At 35.4% G+C, this 14,570-nt stretch overlaps 1 protein-coding gene across 3 annotated transcripts in view; it reads left to right on the forward strand.

Annotated features, from left to right (window-relative positions):
• Positions 1–574: 574 nt before the first annotated feature.
• Positions 575–14,570, forward strand: part of LOC106880488 (uncharacterized) — a 55,853-nt gene continuing 41,857 nt past the window's right edge. For all 3 annotated transcript variants that reach the window (XM_089361572.1, XM_089361573.1, XM_089361574.1), the window contains exon 1: positions 575–1,467. The gene's annotated coding sequence lies outside the window, so the exon portion shown is untranslated. The remainder of the gene's footprint in view (positions 1,468–14,570) is intronic.

The following is a 14,570-nucleotide window of genomic DNA, read 5'->3' on the forward strand; positions in this document are numbered from 1 at the left end:
GTTTGTAAATGGATTATTCCATTCTTAAGTCCTCTCCAACTTACCGGTAGTTTTTGTATTCAATTGAAATAATAAGTTAGAAATAGAATATATATGATCTTATCTTTTTTCAGTCATTAGACTGCAGCCATGTTGGCGCACTGCCCTAGTCGAATGTATCGACCCCAGTATTTTTTAAAGCCTGGTACTTATTCTATCGGTCTATTTTGCCGAACCGCTAAGTTACGGAACACACACCAACACCGGTTGTCAAGCGGTGGTGGGGGTCAATCAGACAATGAAAGATAGATACATATATACGACGGACTTTTAGTTTCCGTCTACCAAATCTACTCACTAGGCTTTGGTCGGCCCGGGGCTATAGTAGAAGACACTTGCCCAAGGTGTCACGCAGTGGGATTGAACGTGGAACCGTGTGGTTGGGAAGCAAGCTTCTTTATTTCAAATTTGCCATAAAGTGCGGGCTGGACAACAGCACATAAAATGATTACCACACAGCCACGCCTGCGCCTTGGTCTTTATTTTTTTTTACTTGGTTCAGTCATTAGACTGCGGCCATGCTGGGGCACCGCTTTAAAGAATTTTAGTCGAATGAAACGGTCCCAGTACTCGATATTTTTGTAAGCCCGATTCTTATTATCGGTCTTATTTTGCTGAACCGGTAAGTTTCGGGGACATAAACACATCAATACCGGTGGTCAAGCAGTTGTGGGGACAAACACAAGGGCACACCAATACATACACATCCACATCTACACAAACAAACACACATAATATGTATGTGTTTGTGCTTGTGTGTGTGTGGGAGTGTTTGCGTGTATGTATGTATGTAAGTAGAAGCAAATGCTTACCTATCTTGAAAGTCGGTGAAATATAACAATGCTAAGGGCTTTATAGGCAAAGCATCTATAAATCCGATGTTGGTATCAGCTGAAGATTTGACGATATGAAGACAAACAAAGTTATGCCATCTATTTATAAGGAAAATCGGCCAATTATGACGTCATAATAGAAACAGCAAAATTTTCTATCGAGATATAGAAAGAAATGAAAATTACCAAGTTTATTACCTCCCTTTAATTTTCTGATTTTAAAAAGAATCAACATTGAAATGACGTCATAATATAATATTTTCCAATGGTTGCAAAATATCATCCCTCATGAAAATATTGTAATTAAAAAAATAAATAATAATTAGACATTGGCTGGAGTGAGAATATTTATTATAAAACAAAACTAATAATAATAATAATAATAATAATAATAATAATAATAATAATAGTAATTGTTTCAAATTTTGATACAAGGTCAATTTCGGGGTAGGGGGATGAGTCAAATACTTCGACCCCCAATACTCAACTGGTACTTATTTTATCGACCCAGAAAGGATGAAAGGCAAAGACAACCTCGGCCGGATTTGAACTCGGAACGTAAAGACGGACGAAATGCCGTTAAGCACATTGTCCGGTGAGTTAACAATTCTTCCAGCTCGCCGCCTTACTACTACTACTACTACTACTACTACTACTACTACTACTACTACTACTACTACTACTACTAATAATAATAATAATAATAACAATCCTTTCTACTATAGGCACAATGCCTGAATTTCGCAGGTTGGGGTCTAGTGCTCAACTAGTACTTGTTTTATAGACTCAAAAGCATGAAAGACAATGTTGATCCCGGTGTAATTTTTACTGCCTTTCATCTTTATCCTTTACTTCATACACACACACACCCACACACTGATCCGTGATAGAAAATTCAACAAAAAAGAATTCCATCTGGTGAGAGATAAATATTATTTATTTTATTTAAAGGTCGCAATACATGTATTAAAGCGCCACGAAATCTTCATCTTTCTCAAGTTATACTCTGAGATATAGTTTATTTAGTGGTGTAGGTATATTCTTTAGTAGAATAATCCATGTGGTATAAATCCATAGTAGTGTGTAACTTGGTTGGATCTTTAGAGTCACTCAACTTAAAGCAATCACGCTAATCATCTGGTGAGTAATTTTTTTTTATTGAATTTTATATCATGCATCAGTACATTATATACTGCTTAACGTTGGCTTTTCACTGCAAATCCATAACTGCCATATGATTGCATAGCTAAGATATGGAAATTTATGAAATTTTTGAGAGTAGCGTCGGGAAGTTGGGATATCGAGGTTTATAAAGATATCGAGGTTTATAAACAACGTTTCACAATTTTAAGAAGCTATAGTATTCTATTTAGGAACACCCCATCGTATTTACGATAAAAGAATTTATCGATAGCAAGCCATATTGCGCTTAGGAGGAAAAAATTTATAAACAGCTCAAAGTTTTAGCAAACAGAGAGTACTAGATGGAATTCTTTTTGTTGAATGTTCTATCACGGATCAGTACATTGTGTGTGTGTGCCTGTGTGAAGTAAAGGGTCTATTATTATTATTATTATTATTATTATTATTATTATTATTATTATTATTTTATGTTTGACTTTTGCTTTGCATTTGTACAAGTTGGCTCCAAGTCTCACCCAGAGACCTCAAGAGACAACAAGTTAGAAGTTCATGTTGGTGTTATGCCTAGGGTGCCATATATTTGGTTTTGTACATAGTGTCGTTCTTGATGGTTTCTATGGTGGTATCAATGTCAAATATGGTTTTCATATTATATTTTTTCTTTAATTTTTGGGTTTTGTAGGTTTGATAGACTTGTTAAACTTAACGTTTTTTAAACATTCTGTGTCAGACCTAAGTAGCTTAATTTGGTGCTGAATACGCTCTTGCCAAGTAGGGTTTTTGTGGGAATGTTGTCGTTTTCTAATCTTTTCACCACATAGAATCGTTGAGATTTTCGCGGATGGTTGAGATCTGTAATATTAACACCATTAGCTGAAATTACATCCTTAAGTGCAAGGCGGATTTTACCAATTATTTTCAGGTTTTGGTTAGAATTGCGAATTTTTAGGAGAGTATCGCGTTCATTCATACTGGTTTCTTTAATTTTCAGCCATTCAATCATGATTTGATTTTGTAGATCATGTAGTTCTGTTGGGTCAATTTCTGTGTGACTTCCTTCATCTATTTGATTTTCATGTGCCTAAGTGTTTCTGGTTGGTTCAGAGAGTATTTCACTTTGCCTATCAGTTACATTAACTCTTTCAATCACTATTGCATTTTCATCAGCCCTAGGCTGGTCTATAACTATTTCCTTTGTAGTATCTTCGTTAGCTGCAGCTTCGTTCATTACTGGTCAATTTCTACTTCAGTTAGTAATTTCTTTTTCATAATGTTTCTTCTGACGTTGGCAAGTTTGTTACTGTCTATGTAGGGTCTTACTTCAAGGTGTTTCTGTCTCCAGTTTAAGTAGGTTTGTACAGTATTTGATTTATTTGTGGTGAAATATATGGCATGTTGGAAGGCTGCAAGAACTTCTTTTTTATTTTCCCTAGACCATTTTTCAGTCTGTTTCTTTTGGTTATTTGATAACGAGCATGGGTGGCAGTCTGTTGGAATATTCCGGTTGTAGGTCACTTCCACAACCGTTCAGAAATTACATAACACTAAAATATTCAGTAACAATAATAAATTTAATTTATCCTCGACAATTTTTAGTTTTACCAATTTTGAATATATCATTCCTGTTTAAAACCTTTTGCCTACTTGACAATTTCATTTCTAGCTCTGCCTTGAAGAAAGCTTTATTTCTTGGGCTCACGTTTCTGGGCGCAAGGATGTTGTTAAACTTCTGTTAACAGCACCGTATGCAGGTCCTTTCTGTATTCTTTCATGCACGGATAATTTTTTCACTATAGACCTTAATGGTCGTAAAGACACTATATCAGTGGACAGACTAAAAAAGGCCTTCATAGAGAAAACTGGCCCTTTTCCCACTGCAGATGACACACACACAGCATTACAAACACGGCCCGTACACTCAACTTTACATTCCATGACTACCAATGGGATCGATCAGGTACTGGACAAAGATTCTGGATTATTTTTTCCGTTCTTTTTACTTAATTTTTGAGAGCGGTCGGGTTTATTTTTAGTATTCTCGTTTGTGAGAGCAGTCAAGTTTATTTCAGATATACTCATTTTAAAAATCATCTCCGGCTAATCTAGTACCCCGGGTAAAATGATTTGTAGCATTTCGTCCGTCTTAACGTTCTGAGTTCAAATTCCGCCGAGGACATCTTTATCTTTTATCCTTTCGGGGTTGATAATTTAAGTATCATTTGAGCACTGGGGTCGATGTAATCGACTTACCCACTTCCCCGAAATTTTAGACCTTGTGCCTAAACTAGAAAGGATTGGGTTGTTTAAGGATGTTGAACAAAACACCCATGTTTCCAGAGGTGAATTACCCAAACCCCAAAGAATTCCTCTCAACACATGGCTATGATGCTCTCCCACTACTACTGCTCGTGATCAGAGATGCACATATCGTCAGCCATTAGATATACTACGGTGTCAGCTGTTCACTACCAGTGAACTCAGGTAACACACCTTGTTTTCCGAGTACCATCTGAGGGGTTCCAAGCAGTGCCGTTTTCTGCAAGTGCTTCACCCTTATTGCAGCTCCTATTTTCATCGACCACAATCGCTTAACCTCCCAAGCTAACCTGTCATATCTATCGTCTTTTCTTTCTTTCTTATCGCATACTTTGTTGTCAGCTGGGCATGCTATATCTATTATTATTATTATTATTATTATTATTATTATTATTATTATTATTATTATTATTATTATTATTATTATTATTATTATTTTATGTTTGACTTTTGCTTTGCATTTGTACAAGTTGGATCCAAGTCTCACTCAGAGACCTCAAGAGACAAGTTAGAAGTTCATGTTGGTGTTATGCCTAGGGTACCATATATTTGGATTTGTACATAGTGTTGTTCTAGAGAATGTTTAAGAAACCATAAGAAAATGATGTGTTTGTTTTAAAATTTGAGCTCAAATAGACAGTATTTTACGTAGGATATGGGCAGTTCCCATGAGCACTATCTTTTGAACTTCTGCCATTTTGGGGGTTTCCTGGTATCTGAGCTAGGTAGTAATCAGCCCGTTATTATTATTATTATTATTATTATTATTATTATTATTATTATTATTATTATTATTATTATTATTATTACTACTACTACTACTACCCTGCGTGCGTAAGTGAAAGCAGGGTATTGTAGTCGCTCGTCTTCGTCTGTTTGTCTGTGTGTTTGCAAAATTACTGGAAAACAGCCGTACGGATCTTCCCCAAATTCGGCAGAAATATTTATTGGATGAGTGGCTCAAACTCATGAAATTTTGGTTTGATTATCTTAAAAACTGAGGGATGAGTGAATCAAAATGTTTTGACTGTGCAGATTTTTTGCGAAAGAATTTATGTGCACGCAAGGAATGCATTGTTTTGGCATGTTCTCAGCTGGTAGCATATAAATAATCAGTTGCTAGTACATAAAAAACATGTATTATGTCTTTTAAATACTATCTATTTCTCACCAGATGGAGTACTTTTTGGGTTGATCTTACCATCACGGAACAGTACACAATATATATATATATATATATATATATATATATATATATATATATGTATAAATTTTTTCAGCGTGGTGGTATCTCTTGATACCCTGTATTATAATTTTAAATAATTATTACCTTTGATAGTTTTTATTCCCATGCTGACCACTTGATAAGATCAATATTTTAAATATCGATCTTATCCTTATTTATATAAATATATATATATATATATATATAGTGTATACATGCATACATGCATATATATATCATTTGAATCGACCCTTGTCTGCGTTTGTATAGGTGATGGTGTACCTATGCACATAGACACGTGTGGGTACATACATACATACGTACGTACATACATACATACATATATATTCGACTCTGTGTGTGTGTGTGTGTGTGTGTAGCGAGGGGTTCGAGGATCTCGTTTATTTACGAGAGGACTTTTTAATTTTACTGGAGTACAGATACCCATAATGGTGATACTTAAAAAGAATAAATAAACTTTTTTTAAAATCGAACTTACTAATTTCCCGTCAAGCAAGTGTCCATATCATTTATGTCCTACAACAAACTACAGTACGTTTGATTCGCCTGCCATTATTGAAAAACGTTGAAAACACTTCTCAAATTCTATGCAATATTTTATCAAGTCTGCTTTTAACTGTCATCTATTTTGGCTTCTAATCCTTTCCTTGTCAAACACTTACAAAGCTTAATTCAGTTCTATTAAATAGCATGGGTAAACAACGCCTTGTAAGCCACATTAGAATTTGCGAAAAAATTTATATGCTCCGATGCGTGTCTTTTTTCCTCATTATCATTATTATTATTATTATTATTATTATTATTATTATTATTATTATTATTATTATTATTATTATTATTATCATTATCATTATCATTATTGTTGTTGTTGTTGTTGTTGTTGTTGTTGTTGTTAAGGTGGTGTGCAGGCAGAATTGTTAGTACCTCAGAGAAAAAAATGTATTACGTCCGACTCAGTACCTGTGAGTTCAATTTCCGCAGTGATCAAATTTGTCTTTCATTCTTTCGGGATCGATGGTAAATTCACATTTACCAGTTGTAATTGACTAACCATCCTCGAAAATTTCAAGCAAATAGTAGAAATTATTATTATTATTATTATGTTGTTTTTTTTCTTCTTTCTTCAAATTTTCTTCCATTTCTCGCCGAGTGTTTTCCGTACACCTAGGGCAGAGAAACTCATTGTATGCGTTCCCAGTTTACACACGCAAATTCACAGGTAAAATATGTATTTAAAAAGAAATTAATAAATAAATAAATTCATGAATGTATGTTGTTTTCACAGCGATAATACTCTTCTCAGTACATGAGTCGTTCCAGTTAACACGATTTATTATTATTATTATTATTATTATTATTATTATTATTATTATTATTATTATTATTATTATTATTATTATTATTACTATTCGGTTTCACCCAGGATTGCTCTTATTCCAGGTAAAATACATGTGAGGAGCGGGTTATTGCCAGCAAAAACTTGCTGGGATGTGTGCTGCACCGTGTTTATTATTATTATTATTATTATTATGTTGTTTTTTTCTTCTTTCTTCAAGTTTTCTTCCATTTCTCGCCTAGTGTTTTACGTACACCTAGGGCAGAGAAACTTGTTGTATGCATTCCCAGTTTACACACGCAAATTCACAGGTAAAACATGTATTTAAGATTTAAAAAAAAAAAAAAAAAAAATCATGAATGGATGTTGTTTTCACAACGATAATGCTCTTCGCAGTACATGAGTCGTTCCAGTTAACACGATTTTTTGCACTTCCTGTAGGGATGGTAAGCCTGTTATCATTTTCAAATCGGTTTCAGTACCTTTTTTTTTTTATCATTCCTAGAGATCCCACAATCACTGGTATGGTAGTCGCCTTGAGGTGCCACATTTTTTCAATTTCTATTAGCAAGTCTTTATATTTACTGATCTTGTCAAATTCTTTCGCCGCTATATTATGATCAGAGGGAATACTCATGTCAATTAATAAACACGTCTTCTTTGTCTGATCTTTTATAATAATATCCGGTTTATTAGCTTTTATAGTCTTGTCAGTATGTACGGGGAAGTCCCAGAGAATCGATACATTTTCTCCCTCAGTCACAGCTTCAGGATGGTGTTTATACCATTTGTCAGCGGTTTTGATTTTATAATGCTGACATATTGTCCAGTGTAAATACTGGCCAACTCTGTCATGTCTTGCTTTATATTCTACAGGTGCTAAGACTCTACACCCTGAGATTAGGTGGTCTATAGTTTCAATCGCATCGTTACAAAATCGGCATTTTGGGTTAGCTCCATTTTTTATCACATTGGCTTGGTAGTTCCGGGTTAATAAGCTTTGGTCTTGAGCAGCCAATATGAAACCTTCACTCTCTGCTTTTAGCCCTGAACTTCGTAACCATTGATGCGTGCGTTTCTGGTCGACATCAGCTTGTTTGCTACGAGCCACATACTTGCCATGCAGAGGTTTCTGTTCCCATCTGCTAGCTAATTTTTCATGTGCTTTTGTTTTTGCAATTAATTTTATTTTCTTTGCAGCAGCAGTTGGCGCATTTCCTTCAACCTGATCAAGCTGGTGGGTATCTAAGAGTTCGGTTATTATTATTATTATTATTATTATTATTATTATTATTATTATTATTATTATTATTATTATCATTATCATTATTATTATTATTATTATTATTATTTTATGTTTGACTTTGTCTTGCATTTGTACAAGTTGGATCCAAGTCTCACCCAGAGACCTCAAGAGACAAGTTAGAAGTTCATGTAGGTGTTATGCCTAGGGTACCATATATTTGGATTTGTACAGTTTTGTTCTAGTGAATGTTTAAGAAACCATAAGAAAATTATGTGTTTGCTTTAAAATTTGAGCTCAAATAGACAGTATTTTACGTAGGATATGGGCAGTTCCCATGAGCACTATCTTTTGAACTTCAGCCATTTTGGGGTTTCCTGGTATCTGAGCTAGGTAGTAATCAGCCCGTTTCGCTGTCATTCCCAGGGCACCTATGACAATAGGTATTGTTTTCGTCTTCAGATTCCACATTTTGCTAATTTCTATTTCAAGATCTTTATATTTGCTCAGTTTTTGGTAGGTCTTGACAGATACGTTTATATCGATTGGGACAGTCATATCAATGAGGAGGCATGATTTTTGTCTGAAGTCTTTCAGTATGATGTCTGGCCTATTTGCGTCTATCTTTCTGTCAGTTTGAATGGTGAAGTTCCAGAGGAGTGCAATGTGATCATTTTCAAGTACTGGGGGTGGTTTGTGTTCCCACCAGTTTTTATCATGGGGCAAGTCCAGGTTTTTGCATATTACCCAGTGAATATATTGTGCAGCTCTATCATGCCTGTTGAGATACTCTGTAGGCGCAAGCAGACTGCACATGGAGACAACATGGTCGATGGTCTCATTTTGTTGTTGGCATATACGACATAATGGGGAGCTGCCGTTCTTTAATATGTTGGCCTGGTAGTTCTTTGTAGGTAGGCATTGATCTTGGGCTGCTATGATAAACCCCTCTGTTTCTGATTTCAAGCCAGAGGCCATTAGCCATTGATGGGTAAGGGCTTTGTCAATATCTGCATTATTCGCTCTCTTTGAGTATTTGCCATTGAGAGGTTTTCCATGCCATTTTTCAGTCATAATATCTAAGGCAGCAATTTTAGCACGGGTTTTCAAGCGCTTAGCTTTTTCTGCAGGTGTTTCTAGTTCGTCTAATTCTTGAATTTGTTGCAATTGGAATTCACTTAGATATTCCTTTGCCTGTTTTGTTACTGAGTAAGATGCTTTCTTGCTTTCATGTTTTAAGACAAGTTTTAGCATCCAGTCTTCAGAGTTTTTCAGATTGGTGTCTAGGCCAATTGTGGCTACCTTCATTGATGATGCCAGCTGTAGAAGTCCTCGGCCTACCTCTTTTCTTGGCAGATAAAGACGTTCTATATCTGCCTTAGGGTGATGCATTCTATGCATTGTCAACAGTTTTCGTATTTTTCTGTCAACATTACATATTTCAGTAATTGACCAGTTAACGATATTGAAACTGTAAGTCACGACTGGTATGGCTAGAGCATTGATCGCTTCGATCCTGTTTCTCGCGTTCAGCTCTGTCTTCAGTATTGCTCTCACCCTGCGATAACATTCTCTTCTGATCCTTTCCCTCATCACTGAATGCTTGATGTTGTCCCCTTCAATTACCCCTAGGTATTTGTAGCTCCCCGCTGGTTCTAACTCTTTTATGACATTTTGCTGGTCAAGGTTCACATTAGATGTTTTTGTCATTTTTCCTTTGATAAAGGTAGCTTTTGCACATTTATTATTATTATTATTATTATTATTATTATTATTATTATTATTATTATTATTATTTATAGTTTATTTTCATTATAACTTTATTTCAGCTGCCTCAGTACCGGGCATCCTCCGGAGGACAAGAGTAGCAAGGGCGCTTTTGTTTTGCTTAGACTCACATTCTTTATTATGATGTTCGTATTTTTCACAAGGACAAATATGAATATCCGAAATTATTCTCTGCTATTTCCTCTATCAAGTTCTCTGTAATAATATTTTTTGTTTATACTTCTTGCACTGAGGAGAACAGTGATATATAATTAATTTAATCAAATTAATTTAATTATTTCTATTCTATCATGAATTTGCATTTTTTAATATCGGTGTTTGAGTCGATCGCATGAATTAAAATCCTTTCAAATTTTAACATCTTCTCTTTTCTATTTTTAACAAATTTGTTGAGTTTTATGCGATATCATTCCATAAATTCACATAACACACCATATACAAGTATTATTTTCATATTCGCAAACTTACGCCAGTAAGCTACCAGCAACATATGAAGAATCTTTATTAGAAATCGTTTTTTGGAATCCTCCAAATTGAAGAAAAGAAGTATAATTCAACCTTTTCACGCACACACACACACATATATATATAGAGATAGAGATAGAGAGCGATAGAGAGAGAAAAAGATAGATAGATAGATAGATAGATAGATAGATAGATAGATAGATAGATAGATAGATAGATAGAAAGAGAGAGAAAGATGAAGTGCGAGAGAATGAAATAAATTATCATTTAATTAGATTGTGTATATTAAATTGGATAAATGGGAAATCTCACGAAACCTGAAATTCTACAGGGTGTCCACAAAGTCTGGGTACATGGAGTAAATAAAATCATAACATAAACAATTAAATATAAGACTTGTTTTTCTGGGGTATGTTGAAAGAGAAAGTTTACTCAATAAAGATTACAGATTTATTTATTAACATTATAATTAAACAAAATTGTTTTGTTTTAAAAGTATGTGCTAATCCCCGTGTACCCAGACTTTGTGGACACCCTATATAAAGGATCTTTTTATTTATTCCTAGTTTACTATTTCATCAACTTTACTTTATGTGGGACTGCGTCACTTTGTGTGCCTGTGATATGTATTCACTTATACGTGACAGGCTTATTTATGCAAACTATTGCTTCTATTAATATTGATTTCAAACTTTGGCTCAATGTGAGTGAGTTCGGTGAAAGAAGCTAGTCACTTTCATGGACTCCAGTGTTCATCCGGTACTTACTTTATCCGTTATTTACTTTATTGAATTTGAAATGTTCTTGCTTGATCCAGTTATATATTTATCAATACCTAAATCAAGTGCTCCAAAGCCTTTTTCGCAATGTTCTACAAATGGACCGAGTACGAAATGGAGTTTCTTTTTATCCAGGGCAGCATTTCTTTTAGCAGTTGCATGTCGTATCATTTTTCTATCTATAAAATGAGAAACGAAAAGGGTCACACATTAGAAAAAAACAAACAAAAACTTCTCAAAAAGGTTAGTAACATCCTGATAAAGGTTATCACATTTTTTTACATTTCAAAACTGTATTAAGTAATTCTCGTAGTCTTTCTAATATATATATCTAGACCCCCCCCCCCACACACAGGGTACGATGAATAAACTACCGACTAAATTACGCAAGAATGAAAATAACACTGACTTCTGATTTTAACAGATATATTTACCAAAATAACATAAATATCTCGAAATAGTAAACAATAAATTTATTCAATAAGATCGTCATTGGCTTCGATCACGGCCTCCACACGACTTCGGAATCTCCTGCGACTCTTCTGGACGCTCTCCGCGTTTAAGTTGGTAAATGCAGCCATAATTCTTGCCTTCAGTTCATCTTTAGTGCTACAAGGAGTTTTGTTGGTCTCTCGCTCAACCGCGCCCCACACATAATAATCAAGGGGATTGCAGCCTGGAGAATTAGCTGGCCAGATGTTACGGGTGATGTGGTCGCAGACATTGTCTGCCAGCCATGACTGTGTTCTGCTTGTGTGACATGATGCAGAGTCCTGTTGCCAGACATAGAGCCTTCCAATAGCCACCCTCTTGACCTAGGGTGGTACTACCTCCTCTAGACACTTGGTGTAGGCCTCCGTGTTGAGTCTGAGGTCATGTGGGAAGATGAATGGAGGCATAACATTGCCATCACTAGTGATCATTCCAAACACCATGACGTTGACTTGATGCTTAATTTTTATAACTCTCAGTACATGTCTTCAGATTGCACTATCTTCGGATTGACATCCAAACACTCTGAAATGTTCGTATTGGAGCTTCGGGCGCGAATGCCATGCAGCACAGCATGTCGCTTCCAAATTTTTGGCAGAGTGAATTGCCTCATGGTGCTGTTTCTCTCATAGATGGTGCCCAACTGATCCTACTATATTGTGTAATCGACAAAATCCAAAACAATGCACATGCGCGAAAAAAAGAAATGGTAACAATTTACCCGTCGCACCTTGTATATATATATATATATATATATATATATATATATATATATATATATATTCTATCCTTTACCTGGACAAGCATAGAGTGCACAATATGAAATGGGGCCTTTGAAGGATATATAAAATACACAGTTTAACTGTTCATATGGAGATTCTGAATGCTATCATAGTTTAATAATCCATGGTGTAGCCTGCGTATGAACTGAATGTATTAGTGAATTTAGAAACCTCTCTTGAGTGAATCAAATATTTGTATACGCAGGTCTGAGGAAGTTTTTATTAAGAAAAAAAAATGGACAGTTGGACAAGGATGCTGGTTCCTTATCTTTACGCATCCGATATTATCCAAGAAGAAGGTTACTGCTTTAAGGCCAATACTGTTTGGCATCAATGTCGTCGCAAGCATTGCTGTCACTAAAGCAATGTCATTGCGTTACTCAGTCTGTCGGTAACGCTTTCATGTGATTGGAGAAGAAGAGGAAGAAAGAAAAAAGAGGAGAGAAAAAGAGGGAGGGAGAAAAAGAGGGAGAGAGAAAAAGAGGGAGGGAGAAGCGTTTATCATGTGAGGTAGAGGGAATGTAATTGTAACGCTTTCACGTGATTAGCTGAAGGGAAAGGGAGGACAAAGAAAAATGTGAGAGAAAAAGAGGATAAGACGAAGAATGAGAAAGAAAGAGGAAGAAAGAAAAAAGAGGGAGAGAGAAGCGTCCATGACGTGAGATAGGGGAAACTTAATATTTATTACGTGGTTTAAAAAGTTAGTTGAAGGTAGAGGAGGAGAGTTAGAAATACAATTTTAGCAAAGGTGTGATGTTCTGATGGTGAGGTTAAAGAAAAGCAGGGAGAGAGGAGGGAGAGAGAGAGAGAGAGAGAGAGAGAGAGAGAGAGAGAGAGAGAGGAAGGAGAAAGGAGAGAAGATGACGATGGTGGTGGTGGTAGTGATGGTAATGGTGATGGACAGTGAAAAGTGTATTTTTAAAATTGAACTAAGGTTTTTTTAATATCATCTATCACTTAACGCATGCGCATAAGTGCAACTCCGTGAAATATTCACGCTTATTTACGCACCAGATACAATTTAACTAAAGGTTGTATCATATGTACGGGATATATTTTTTGCTTATGAGGGAAAATGGAAAAATAAGAGTGAATATTTATTTTGTGAGTGCTGTGTCTATAGAATTGTGCATAAAGTATATTTATAAAGTGCATTAAGTAATCATCGTATTCCAATTACCTTTACTTTTCAATGATTAGCAGATGAGCGACTGTCTTTCCATACACATACAACACAGGCTAGGCTTTCAGGTTTTTTGGATAAAGTTTCCAGAAATAGCCCGATAGGTTTACCATTAATTCCATGAAATATTCACGGGTCCGTTAGTCACTAATACTATACATGCAAATAGAGTAAACATCTTCGACATGCTTACAAATGCAAGTAAGGCCAACATCTGTATTTTGTATTTGTTATGTCTCAAGCTACTGCTATCTAGCACCTTCGGATGATCGCTACTCAACCGCTGCACAACTGCTACTCGACTGCTACTCAACACATCTACCACGGCCAGACTACCTCTATTTATATGTCTTGGGAGATCCTACTTCTTTACCTGGAGGCGTCGATACAACAGTATTATAACACCCCTCCACTACGCAAAAATATGCGTACATATTCATGGATGAAATGTATACATTCTTACACACACGCGCACGTCATACAGAAGTACATACATATATACATACAGATATACATACATACCTACATTCTCATAGATGCTCTTCTGCATACATTTATACTTACACAAAACGGAAGTTTTGGTATCCTTGCTCATACGGGGCGCTTCCATACGTTCTTCATTCAGCGGTACAGCTTCAGTAATATACACCGAAAGAGAGTAGATGAATATAAAAGTTAACAAACTGAAGGTGTTCAAGACGTCCATTGTGGGATCTCGTTATTCTGTAAAGGACTTAAAAGAAAAATGAATAATTTGTCAATGTTTTAAACAAAATGCAATTATTGTTATTATTTATATCGAAATTTAAAGGCGGTGAGCTGACAGAATTGTTAACACGAAGGGTGAAATGCATAGCAGTATTTAATTCATCTTTATATTCTGAGTTCGAATTCTGCCGAGGTCGACTTTACCTTTCATTCTTTC

The sequence above is a fragment of the Octopus bimaculoides genome, chromosome 13, assembly GCF_046866305.1.
Source record: "Octopus bimaculoides isolate indiv1 chromosome 13, ASM4686630v1, whole genome shotgun sequence".
Lineage (NCBI taxonomy): Eukaryota > Metazoa > Mollusca > Cephalopoda > Octopoda > Octopodidae > Octopus > Octopus bimaculoides.